The following is an 11,710-nucleotide window of genomic DNA, read 5'->3' as shown; positions in this document are numbered from 1 at the left end:
TTTCTTCTTTGTCGATTTCGATTGTGGTTTTTCATCTAAGTATGTGGTGATTAATAATGCAAAATTTTATTAGCTTCAATGCCATGCTATACAGAGTGGTTTAAATAACTTGTGTTTCTTATACTGAAAAGTAATTCAGAATTTGTTTCTGTTTCAATTAGAACCCTAATGCAGACAAGGATTGTGTGGTTGTACATGTCACTCGCTATGAGGCGGATGACCTGAATATACGCACTGGGAAAACAGAGTTCTTAGGCTGTTGGATCCTGGAAGCCATTTGCGGTTATACCAATGAAGAGTTGTATTCCAGCCTCACTGTTGTCAGGCGTGTTGTCCAGGGTGTACTGAAGCACAAGAAGTTCAAAGCTACTCCTTCGTTTGTGAGGCATACTGTTCTTGTCAAGCTTACGCAGGAAGATGACGTGGCATGCCTCCACAAACAAGTTTATCAGTGGCAAGGCCACAAGGTTGTCTTCATGAAGGTTCACAGGATTGAGCTGCTGCGGGACGTCCTCGATGATGTTCATGGCAAGGTCCATCTTGTGTCCAGCCCAAATTAGATCAAGGCATGAAATAGTTGCCCCAGCTAGTGTTTAATAGTAGTTTGGATTGTGTTTAATTATCTGAACCTTGCCTGTTATCGACCACTCCGGGGCTAGTACTCTGTTTGAATCCGTCTATGGGAACTGCTGCTACTTTTGTGTGCCCGTGAATCATGTGAGAACCATCATAATTGTTGCCGAAATAGATGTGTCCTCACTAGTTTTTTCATGAATATGGCATGGTAAGACATAAGTTGTCACGTTTTATCATACGAGCAGTGTGTGTTTTGATGAAATAGAGCACTCGTTCGAGAACTGTGCGATGTCATATACACAAGTACTTGTAAACACTCTTGGTGCTACCCCACTTGTAAGCAGTTGTGCAAAACACGGCACATTGGCTCAGCTCGCTTCAACACTAGGCTATCGACCAGCTAACAATCAACAATCTGTTGTCTGACATATAAGCAACTATGTATCTTGTTACAGTGGTTCATGCAGTTAATTGAGGCCACAATGTAATAAATTCCAAACGTTCACACGCTAGTCCAGCGCTCATGTGGAACACTCACATTAAACTTGTCTTCATAAAAAACTTGAAAAGCATAAGTTAAGCAATTTTATACATCTCAATGATTCATAGAACCTAACAAACATATACTAGTTCACAGCAAAAGACAAAGTTGTGAGAAGGTTTACAAATCAGGAAAAAACAAGCAAGGCTTCTCTGAGCAAAGGGCCTCCCGGCAGGCTTAAATTTCCTGGAGTTCACTCTGGTTTTTTCTTGTTGCCACCATCCAGGGTTAGGTTCTCTCATTCCAGAATAACCAATTATAATTGTGGTCTCAGCTGGAATGCTGAACTGAACCATGCAGTGTACCGACTAGTTGAAATGCTTGTGCATTCCACTAAATTTAAGTATCGTTATTTGCAGAAATAAGCAGACCACAATGCCTCTTGTCCATGCACCTGTCCAAAAAACCACCATGCAGCCGTGCCAGCTAGTCCTCGGTCCGTGGAAGAACTGGCAGAAAGTGCATTCCGGACTAGGATGCAGTTGTTTTTTATCGTCCCTGCACTGCAATCAGGAAGTAAAACGTACGAATCAGCTTCTTTTAGATTGCGTTGGTCATTCTACCTTAGTAACTACCAATGTAGGAATACCTTGAAGACTGGAGGCTAGACGACGGCAACGAGGGATAGCCATCTCATTTTGCGTAGTTGTACTAAAACTGAGGTGTGTGCTTTTGATTGCGCGAATAGAAACGATACGGAAATAGACATCCCAAAACGATATGGAGACAGACATCCCTGTTTGCGCAAATACGAAATACGGTTATTTAAACAATGACAGATATTTGCAGTGGCGTATGATTAACAACAACATCTATTGTGTTATAATTGGCACTAGATTGATAGTATGAAGAGTCCTTAAGTAAGTAGCATCACATCACATCAACAATGCCACTAGATTAACATGCAGAAAATTAGCATTAGTATTACCGTCATGAGAGTAGCACATGGTCAGTAAATGTGCAATCAAATTTGTGCAGTTCCACTGGGATGAAGCAATGTTAGCGGTGTGAGAGTTAAGTGTAACTGGAAAAACACAATTCAAGGGAAATAAAGCACGACGGAAGCACTTCATAAAATGGTGGTGGCATTGCTTCAATTTATCGACGGCACTAGACCATTACTTATAGTGACATTAGGTGGCATTGCTTAATGCTTCATGTGATTTTACATTAACGGTAGCGATATGGGCGTAGGGACAGCAAGGGCATAAAGTGGTGAGGCAGATGTGGCTGCCGAGAGCGGCAACCACTCAGGCAGCATGTCTGCATTTGTCCCATTTTTTATCTCATCGGCAACATTTTCCTATGTGAGCATAGGAAATCTAGACCTGCTCATTCTCATTTGCGTTGTCCCCCAACACCCGTCACTTTCTTTCCTTTTTCAACCAAGAGATAGGTCCACTCCCCCCCACCCTTCGCCATCCACCATGCTTTCTTCGTCTTTTCAACCAAGAGACCGGTTGGGTAGCCAGTATCTACTACTTTCCCCCGTTTCCTCTTAGAACCAAGTCCTAGATTCATGCTACAACTTTCCCACTTTCTTCCCTGTTTGAACCAACTCTTAGAGTCGACTGTATGAACTAGCTTTACCTCTAATAATAGTAAAAGTCTAGGTGGCTTTGGAACAGCGGACGGAAGTAGAAAAAGATCCACACGAAGGGAGCTGGGGCAGTAGAGCAAGGCAGGTTTCGAAGGAATATATACCAGAGGGTCGTCGGCATGTGGCAAAGACGGCGTCGGGAGGCCGCATCTTGGCCACAATACCGCAGGGAGGAAGAAGGGGTCGGAGGCACTCCCGAGCCGGCGCTCTCTCGGAGAGAACAGCATGGCCACCGATTGGGACACGCGGGCAGCCGTTAATCTCCTCCCTCGCCGCCGATGATAGCGTGAACGATGCACCTACACCCCTGCCCCGGTCGAGGTTGTCCGGCCGGATTTGTGACCAGCTGTGAGCTGCGAGAGAGTGTGGCCACCAATGTCTTGCTTAGATCTGGAGAACATGGGAGAGTGAACGAGAGGAACCCTAGTAAGGCAAGCACTAAGGCTCCTGCTTATATATATAGTGGAGGGATTTTGTTGTACCAGCTTCAAAAAAATGCGCTCCTACGTGTACCAGTGAGTGGGTGTGACAGAACTAGTGTGTGCGTTCACCGCTTCTCTTTGTGAGAGTACAATATTCTATGCCCAAAGAACGTTCGCCGCAAGAGTAATAGTATAAGTGTGTGACGTGTGAGTTAAAATAAAATGTGTGCGACGTCTTTTGTTTTTTAGAAGTTCTGAGGGTAGGGTGTGAAGAGCACATATGTGCGTGACGTCTACCTACAGATAGACGGGGGTGCGACATTTGAGTCTGCGAGAGGACTCGGGAGATTCGTGACTCGTGAGGGTGTGTGTGTGTGAGAGGGAGGGGGGCACGTATCAATGCAATGCATGTGTCCGTAAATCATTATCCGACAAACATTTGCCACAAGCCTTTTCCTGACGAACGCCATAAGAACTGTTAGATCGGCATCCGACAGTGTCAGTTTTGCCATGTCATTTAACAAAACAGACACTCCTCCTACACACAAATCTTCCACGTGAGTGTTAGCAACTGTCGTATGCTCCCTCCGTTCCAAAATACAGTGCATATAGCTTTATTGAAAATTCGAACCTCGCAAACTTTTACCGAGTTTTCGTGTACCAAATTGCACATGTAGAATACCCTATATATCATTTCATTCATCTTCGAGAGGTAACTATAAAGATGGGGGAGGAGTCTACAAAATAAGACCATCGTATCACCCGCATCAATTTCAACCATCCTTTGGTGTCGAGGAATATCATAGAACTCTATATGATATGATTTTTATAGGATTTTTTTTCCTTTAGAGCCAATTGGTTCATAGGAATAGATTCATATACTCCACATTTCAAAGGAAATAAACATGATATCATTTCTATAGCTTTAGAGCCACTTGGTTCAAATGAATGGATTCCTATACTCCCTTAATTTCAAAGGAAAATAAACATTAGCGTATATTCAATAGAAAAGTTACTATGATCTGAACCAAATTACATATCTTTTCTAATCCCTCCTCATAGGAATTGAGATACATGTCATCTCTAGATTCAATAGAAAAGTTCCTATGATGTGAACCAAATGACATGTCTTTTCCAATCCCTACTCAAATGGAATACAAAGCGGGGGGAAACACTTTTTCGGTATTGAGATGCTCCATGTCATCTCTTTCCCTACAACTTCCATGTATACATCTTCTATTCCTAAATAGATAGTACAACCCACTAGTAGCTTTTTTTCCAAAACATGCAACTATGGCACAAGAACTATATAGTGTGCCAATAACTTTGAAAGATGGTCCCTGGATGAAGCTAATCCAACAGTGCAGAGATGGCGAATCCAAGCACTACTGGCCATTGGATATCATCACCATTCCACCAGATCTGCCACATGTACAATTTAGAAGACTTCATGGTTGAACTTAAGCATAATGCACAAGCCTGAAAACACAAGCACTTCTCCTTTGTTCTAGAATCTTCTGTATCATAATTGTTTTTTATTCTAAATGAATTGCCATTATTTGTTTTTTACTTTATGCTTTACAATGCACAACCCCACGAATCTTAACATTTTTATAAAACTAATTGATTTTGAATGAGATGAACTATAAGAACTAAACGAACATCTACATCATGCATATATGACTCAAAGCTTTACATGCTATAGTGTGTATTTATTCATAATTTGGTTTCAAAATCTCATGCGTTCAATGCATCATTGCCTTTCTGTCGAACCTACGTCCACAATTTTTTGTACGTACTATATCTCCACTGGTCCCCGAACCCAAAATACTGCCTCGTTCCCGTAAAACCAAGTGGCCCACACATGCGTCGACTCGAACCCGTTTACTATGACGTGGCCCCGCACGCCGTAGTACTCCTACAAACCTTACCACCGCACTCATCATCGGTTTTCTTCAAGAGGACGAGGCAGAAGCCGATTTGTAGTGGAGGCGCTTTCAAAAAAAGGATATGTAGTGGAGACCCCTACCCTACCCTAGGGAGCCCTAGGTAGCTGCCGCACGCATCATTGTTTTCTCTTTTCTTTATGCTCTTGCGCCGAGTGAAATGATGGTTGCTTCGGCCGTCCAGCTTAATGCGGGAAAGGTGGGGCTTTGTGATTTGACCCCTCGTCTCTCATTTCCTACTACTGCGGCGCTACGACCGGGGTGCCTCCAGTTCCAACCGCTGCTCCGAACTGTAATTTGGTGCATCGCACGTGGAACAAGATGGTGGATGAGCCACATGTCGGCCAAAGGGGTCCTGTTAAGTGTGTCGCCATTTCATGTGTGGACTGACGTTGCTTGAGTTGCTACGCCAACACGACAAGAGCAGCCTACCACTTGGTTTTGATCCTTGGTGAATCCCGACTATATTGATCTAAAAAGATACGTGCTGAACTACCCTCTCCGTCTCGGTTTTTTATTTTTAGGCGTCTCGGTTTATAGGGCGTGCACGTAGTTCTAGCTCATCCATTTGACTAACTAAATATGAGTTACTATGTCACAAAAAGTACTACTATATCATTGGACTCTTAAGCGGATGTAGTTGTATTTAAAAGTCGAGGGCGGGGCTTTTCATGCGTGGTAGGTGGGGCAGTTCCGCCTAGTCGGTTCGACTGAGACGCGAGAAGACGAGGGAGTAGGCTGCTGCAAACGTAGGGTTGTGTGATTTGACAGCGAGTTACTGCTGGACAGGTGGGGCCCCGTGATTTGACTTGCCATTATCATTTTAACTGCGGCGCTACGACCGGCGTGAGTCTCCTGATTCCTGACCACCTCCATACAGGTGCCTCTCCCAATGCTCCACCATGTAGTAGAGGCTGGCTCTTGCATGAGAGCCCACTTCTCCACTTTTTCCTTGCCTCTCTTTCCTCCACATATGCAAAAATGCCATGTAAAGCGCACTATTGTACATACTTTTACTTGCTCCTATAGGTGCTAAGCTTGCCACATAGGCAAAAAGTGTGATGTGGCAAGTTAATCAAGAAGAGAGAGACGAGTTTGGTGACCCAAGGAAGAAATGGTGCTAAGCGCGTGTACCTAGGTGAAAAGACAATTTTGAGTCTATAGCTCATTAAATGAAGCAAACTTAGCAACACCATTTCATTGGAAGAGGTCACTCCTTGGCAAATGCAATAAATACTAGTACTCCATGTGTCCTAGTGTCAAAAACGTTCTTATATTATGGGACAGAGGGAGTATGAAGAAAGAGATAGAGAGGAGTAAAAAAATACACTTATAACCAACCTTATAGCTAACCTTGTTGTAGTATGAATGACTAAGTGATGACTATGTATGACATGCCAACATCAGACAGCCTAACGCACCGTGTTAAATCTCCAAGGGCGCGACCGCGCGAGCGACATAAAGGTCGTGGTAGGTGCGACCATGATACGGGCTGCTGGCAGCCCTTGGATCTGAGATCAAACGATCGCATGCTAAGTTGCTGAAAAATTGCAGAATAACCCTCCAGGATAGGATATTCACCCATAGGTCTAGAATCACGCCATGCAACCGTTTGATATCAGATCCAAGGGCTCTCGGAAGCCCGTATCATGGGAGAATGGAAAGCCACTACCCCGCCGTTTGCACGTTGGCAGTTCGCTCCTACTCATCCCCGCACGTCCTTCAATACTACGGCGGTTCGCTCCTAGTCGTCCCGTCCATTCACATTACGGCAGTTCCACTAATCCTAACCCTCCACCCAAATCCATGGCGTCCCAAATCTCCACGATCGGCGGTGAGTACAAGGTTAGAACCATAACCGACGATGAGTTCGACGTCATCTACACATGTTCTTCCGCGACGGTGAAAGGATGCCTTTCTCGCTTCAGACGCATGTTCGAAGACTCAGATGGTGAGCGGGTCGCTGGGCTAGATGTTGAGTACACCATAGTCCTGGGACGAGAGAAGGATCTAAAGGACGAAGAGAGGAAGAAGCCCGCCGTGATACAGGTTTGCGTGCATGAGTTATGCTTGGTCTACCACATATGCCATGCCGATGTTGGATGCCTGGATTTTAAGAACTTCCCCGAGAGCAACCTAGTCAAATTCGTTACTGTAGACTTTGGTAACGACAAAGAAGTCCTGCGTCGGATAGGCCTCATTGTAGGCAACCCCTTCGACCTCCAGAAGAATTGGCTGCTGCCCTCCGGTGGCCAGCCTTCAATGCTGACCCTGGCAGGAGCCATGGTTCATCCTTCGTACGGTAAACTAGAGAAACCTCATTACACGTTTCATCGTCATGCATGGCAGCGGAATGTACTAGATATAGACCACATCCACTATGCTGCAATGGATGGCTACCTTTTATTCAATATCTACAAGGGTTGGATGAAGAGCAAGAGCCAAGTGTGCGGTTCAAGCAAAGAAGTATAGGCCAAGAGGAAGAGGGACAAGGACGAAGTCGAGGACGTGGACGAGGACTCCTTCGAGTGAGTAAGGTGTCAGTATCGTTGCTCATGGTGGTTCTAATGCAGTGTCTATCGGATTAGTTGCATAGTTTAATTTCATGTGTGCTTAGTTGAATTTGAGGGGTGTGTTGTGCTGAGCCCCAGCAGAACTATGTTATGTTTCTTCTCGTTAATTTAACTCCTCAGTATGATACATACTACTAGTATTTCTTTAATAAAATTTAGCACCCCAATTAAGCACGTACTAGCTTTTTTAATAGTACTATATGCATAATTTGGCGACGAGCGCTCTCTATATGTACCACCTTTTTTTTAATTTCAATTTTTGCTCCACGGCGCAATCCATCGATAGTACTACTATACAAAAGTATACATTTTTTAAAAGGCTAGAGTACTGTTCATCACATATGTAGCCAGTTAAATTCTCAACCTAGAACGACGTGCATGCCATGTAGTAAACCGATACGGAGGAAGTATAGTAAAAATGAGGTGATTTTACCGAGCGATCGGCGGGGGAGCATGGCCTGTCATGCGGTCCCATGTGTCATGATGTACCAAGGCGATGCGCGTGTCCCTCTTGAGGCAGAAGCAATACTACGTGGTTTGAGATGATGGTGAACCGAAGTGTGAAATAATGGTTGCTTCGTCCGTCTGGGAAGGTGCGGCATTGTGATTTTACGTCTCGTTGCTCATTACTACTACTGGGCCGGTACGAGTGGGTTGCGCCCCCCTGCTGTTCTGCACTGTTATTTGGTGCTTGACACATCGACCCGGTTGCTATATGTCCCACATATCGGCGACAGGAAGTACAGAATTCATGAAAGGGAGCGTTGACGGAGGAGTATACTACAGAATTCATGAAAGGGAGCGACTTAGTTTTGGAAAAATCTGTTTTTACGGAGTACGTACCCACTAGGGTTTATAGGGCTCATCAAAAAAACATTCATTTTTCCGTTTGATAAGTCTCAATTCTACTATACTAGTAGTAGTACCATTACATGTTGGATTTCGAGGCGCGTTAGATCACCCGACGCAAGCAGTGTCAAGAGGAAACTAACAAATGCATGTACAAGTTCATGGAAATTTAGTGGGAGTAAAATTTTCTCCTCGTGCTATGAGCCACCGCGCACGTGGGCGAGGGAGCGGGCGTAAGGCGTATAGTAGTAGGAGTACTACTACTACTACTACTCGTAAGCAAGCTTCACCTCATCCTGCGAGCCACTGCGCCCGTGGGCGGGGGAGACGGCGTACTAAGCAAGCTTCTCCTCGTTCTGCGAGTTGACGGGACACGTCAAAATTACTCCAGTGTATAGAGCCTTGCCTCTAAGGTAGGCCACACATGGTTTGCCTCTTTTTTAACATAACACGTCAAGTCGCAATTTGTTTGTTCACCCATGGTAGATGATCCTCCCTCCACCAAGTGGACAACCAGTATACGTGCCAAATGACCACGTGGGCTGTCTTTTTCGTACAGAAATAAGCTCCATCGTGTACCCGCGCGGGTGTGGTTCGGAAAGAGACGGGAGTACGTGCACCGTGCGTGCACCTCTTCTCTTCGTGCACGTCCCCCACCTACGTAGTGTGTGTGAGAGAGATACAAACCTAGACATAATGCGCCGTCCATCCCCATGACTCCGCCCAGTCCGACCACCAGTCACCACCATGCCCCACTCCTCCTCACCTTATCTCTCATCTTTCTCCCTCCATTTTTATATACAAGGGGCCACTATCAAAATTACTCTACAATTTGCAGATATACAAGGCCACTAACACTAATCGATGCAATATTAATGGTGTTTGCCTCGTGGTACTAGCAAAGGAGGACATTAATTATCCCTTGCATGCATGTGGGAGTTTCTAAAAAAATGCATCTTGATGTTCCGTGCAATGCACGGGCATCTTGCTAGTCCATGAAAACAACACATGGCAAAATTCCATGGCGAACGAGGGGTTTGAATCTGTTGGGAGGGGCTGTTTGGATCTTGCCCGGGGTAGCCAAAATATTGGCGACCCTTTTGTCCACCGGTGCCTTTGCCACCGATGAACGAGGAATGGCTCTGGTGCTCATGCTGTCATGCATCCTCCAGCGCGCACGTTGGAGACGAGCTCGCACGAGCTATGTTTTTTTGTCCCACAACACCGCCCGAGCCGCCCGCAGACCGACCGGTGACCCGCAAATTACGCCATCCAACCTGACAAAATTCACGCAAACACGTAGACAAACTGATATTTCATATAAACAACGACGAAAATCATATAAAATACTGGATTTTCATAGAAACATGACGGATTTCATTACATTCAAATGAACTACGTGGTGCTAGTTCTGGACAACACAAGTATATAATACCTGGCCTAAATGGTCGCTCGCCGATCGATTTGTGTTCCTCATGTCCGGCAGCACGATCACCGGACTGCCGGGAGCCCTGGAGGTATATGCTTCAGCGCAAAGGACGGCTCGCTTCTCCACTGCCCAACTGATATCATTGGCTGGTGCCGAAGATGATGGTGTCCGGCACCGGTTCGATTTCATCACCGGCCACTAGTTCGCCATGGCCGGCACCGGCTTGAGTTCATCCTAACATTCCCCTCTTCCGTGGAGCCCATGCGGGGTCGACGGATGTCCTCGCAACAGAAGGATCCAGCAAGACACCTGTTGTGTACGCCGGCGTCGCCTCCGCGGTGGCCTTCATGGGACCCAAGCGGCGGCGGCCTCCCATGTTCTACTTCTCCTCGATGATGGCGGCGGACGCGGAGGCGCTGGCCACCGACTCGTCGCTCTCTGTGCACCCGGCTTCTGTCGCTGCTTGCATGGCGTAGCCGTCGGCATGGGAGTCTCGGCCACAGAAATGGGAGACGCGGTACGAGGCGGCGGCGTGGACAGCAGCAATGACGCCCGTGCGCTGCTCCTCGTCGAGCTGGCCTGGAGCGGTGAGTTGTTGAAGCGTGCGCCGGCTTGGGGCGGCAACTGGCTCCGTCGGGCGAGGGGAGGGAGGTGGATCAGCGAGCTGCATAGCTCGTATTCGGCGGGCTACCCAGCCGGCTTGGATGTAGAATAACTACTCTTCGTAAGCCATTGTAAGAGTGGACAAAATGGTGGAGGAGATAGGGGAGCTGCAGAGGTGTGCGATTCTTGGCCGGCGTTTGGCCTCGTTTAAATAGGAGATTAAATAGACGGCGGACGGGAGGAGCTCGGTCGGCGTTGCGTTTAATGTCGGCCCGGTCATGAACAGACGTGTGTCCAGAGTGGGTTTCTCGGCTTCCACACGGGCGGGTTTCATGGAGGCGTTTGAATGCGGCATGGAGGCGTGTTCAGCCAGGCATGCAACGAGTGGCGCCCTCGACTCTGACCTAGGACACCGCACCGTTCTTCCACTGACGTGTGGGCTCTTTGGGTGCATGGCCTGCATGTCAGTGACCCAACGCAGGCAGCGCACAGCAGAGGAACTTTGGTGGGCCAGGGCGGTCAGAAGCGGGCATTTCATAAACCGATGATTGTTCATTGAGTGTGATGTCATCTTTTTCATGTAGATAAGCCTACTATGTTGATAGCCCATTCGATACGTTGTGATTCATAAAGACTGCTGCAAACATCAATGTTCTGCTTATCACAGATAAGATTGATTAATACCCATAACAATCCATGTCCTTAAGAAAGGGTGCATGCACGTATAGGTTGAGCTTGTGTCTTGCGTCGTGTGTTGTGTGCATGCAGGTGTGCGAGTGTTTCGTGCGTGCAAGGGTACGTTTCAGTGTTTCATGCATGGGTGTGTACGTGCGTGTGTTCGTGAGTGCATGTGTACGTGTCAGTGTTGCACGCCAGCATGCGTGTGTGTGTACGTGTCAGTGTTGCATGCCTGCATGCATGCATGTCTTGCGTGCGTGCATGTGTACGTTATGTGTACGTGTAAGTGTTGCACGCCTTCATGCGTGCGTGTCTTGGTTGCGTGCATGTGTACGTGCGGGGTGAGGCTACACGTTAGTCGACTGACTTTTTCATCTCTGGTTATTAGATTTTCCAGCCGTTGGATACGAAATCAAGGGCCTCCAGTTTATCATCAAACTCCACCCCCCTGAGCCGCCAGCCCCCGCCGCCACACCGGCCCGCCCTCCCCGAA

The sequence above is a fragment of the Triticum dicoccoides genome, chromosome 3B (assembly GCF_002162155.2).
Source record: "Triticum dicoccoides isolate Atlit2015 ecotype Zavitan chromosome 3B, WEW_v2.0, whole genome shotgun sequence".
Classification (NCBI taxonomy): domain Eukaryota; kingdom Viridiplantae; phylum Streptophyta; class Magnoliopsida; order Poales; family Poaceae; genus Triticum; species Triticum dicoccoides.
The sequence above is the reverse complement of the archived record's forward strand: the minus strand, read 5'-3'. Positions refer to the sequence as shown.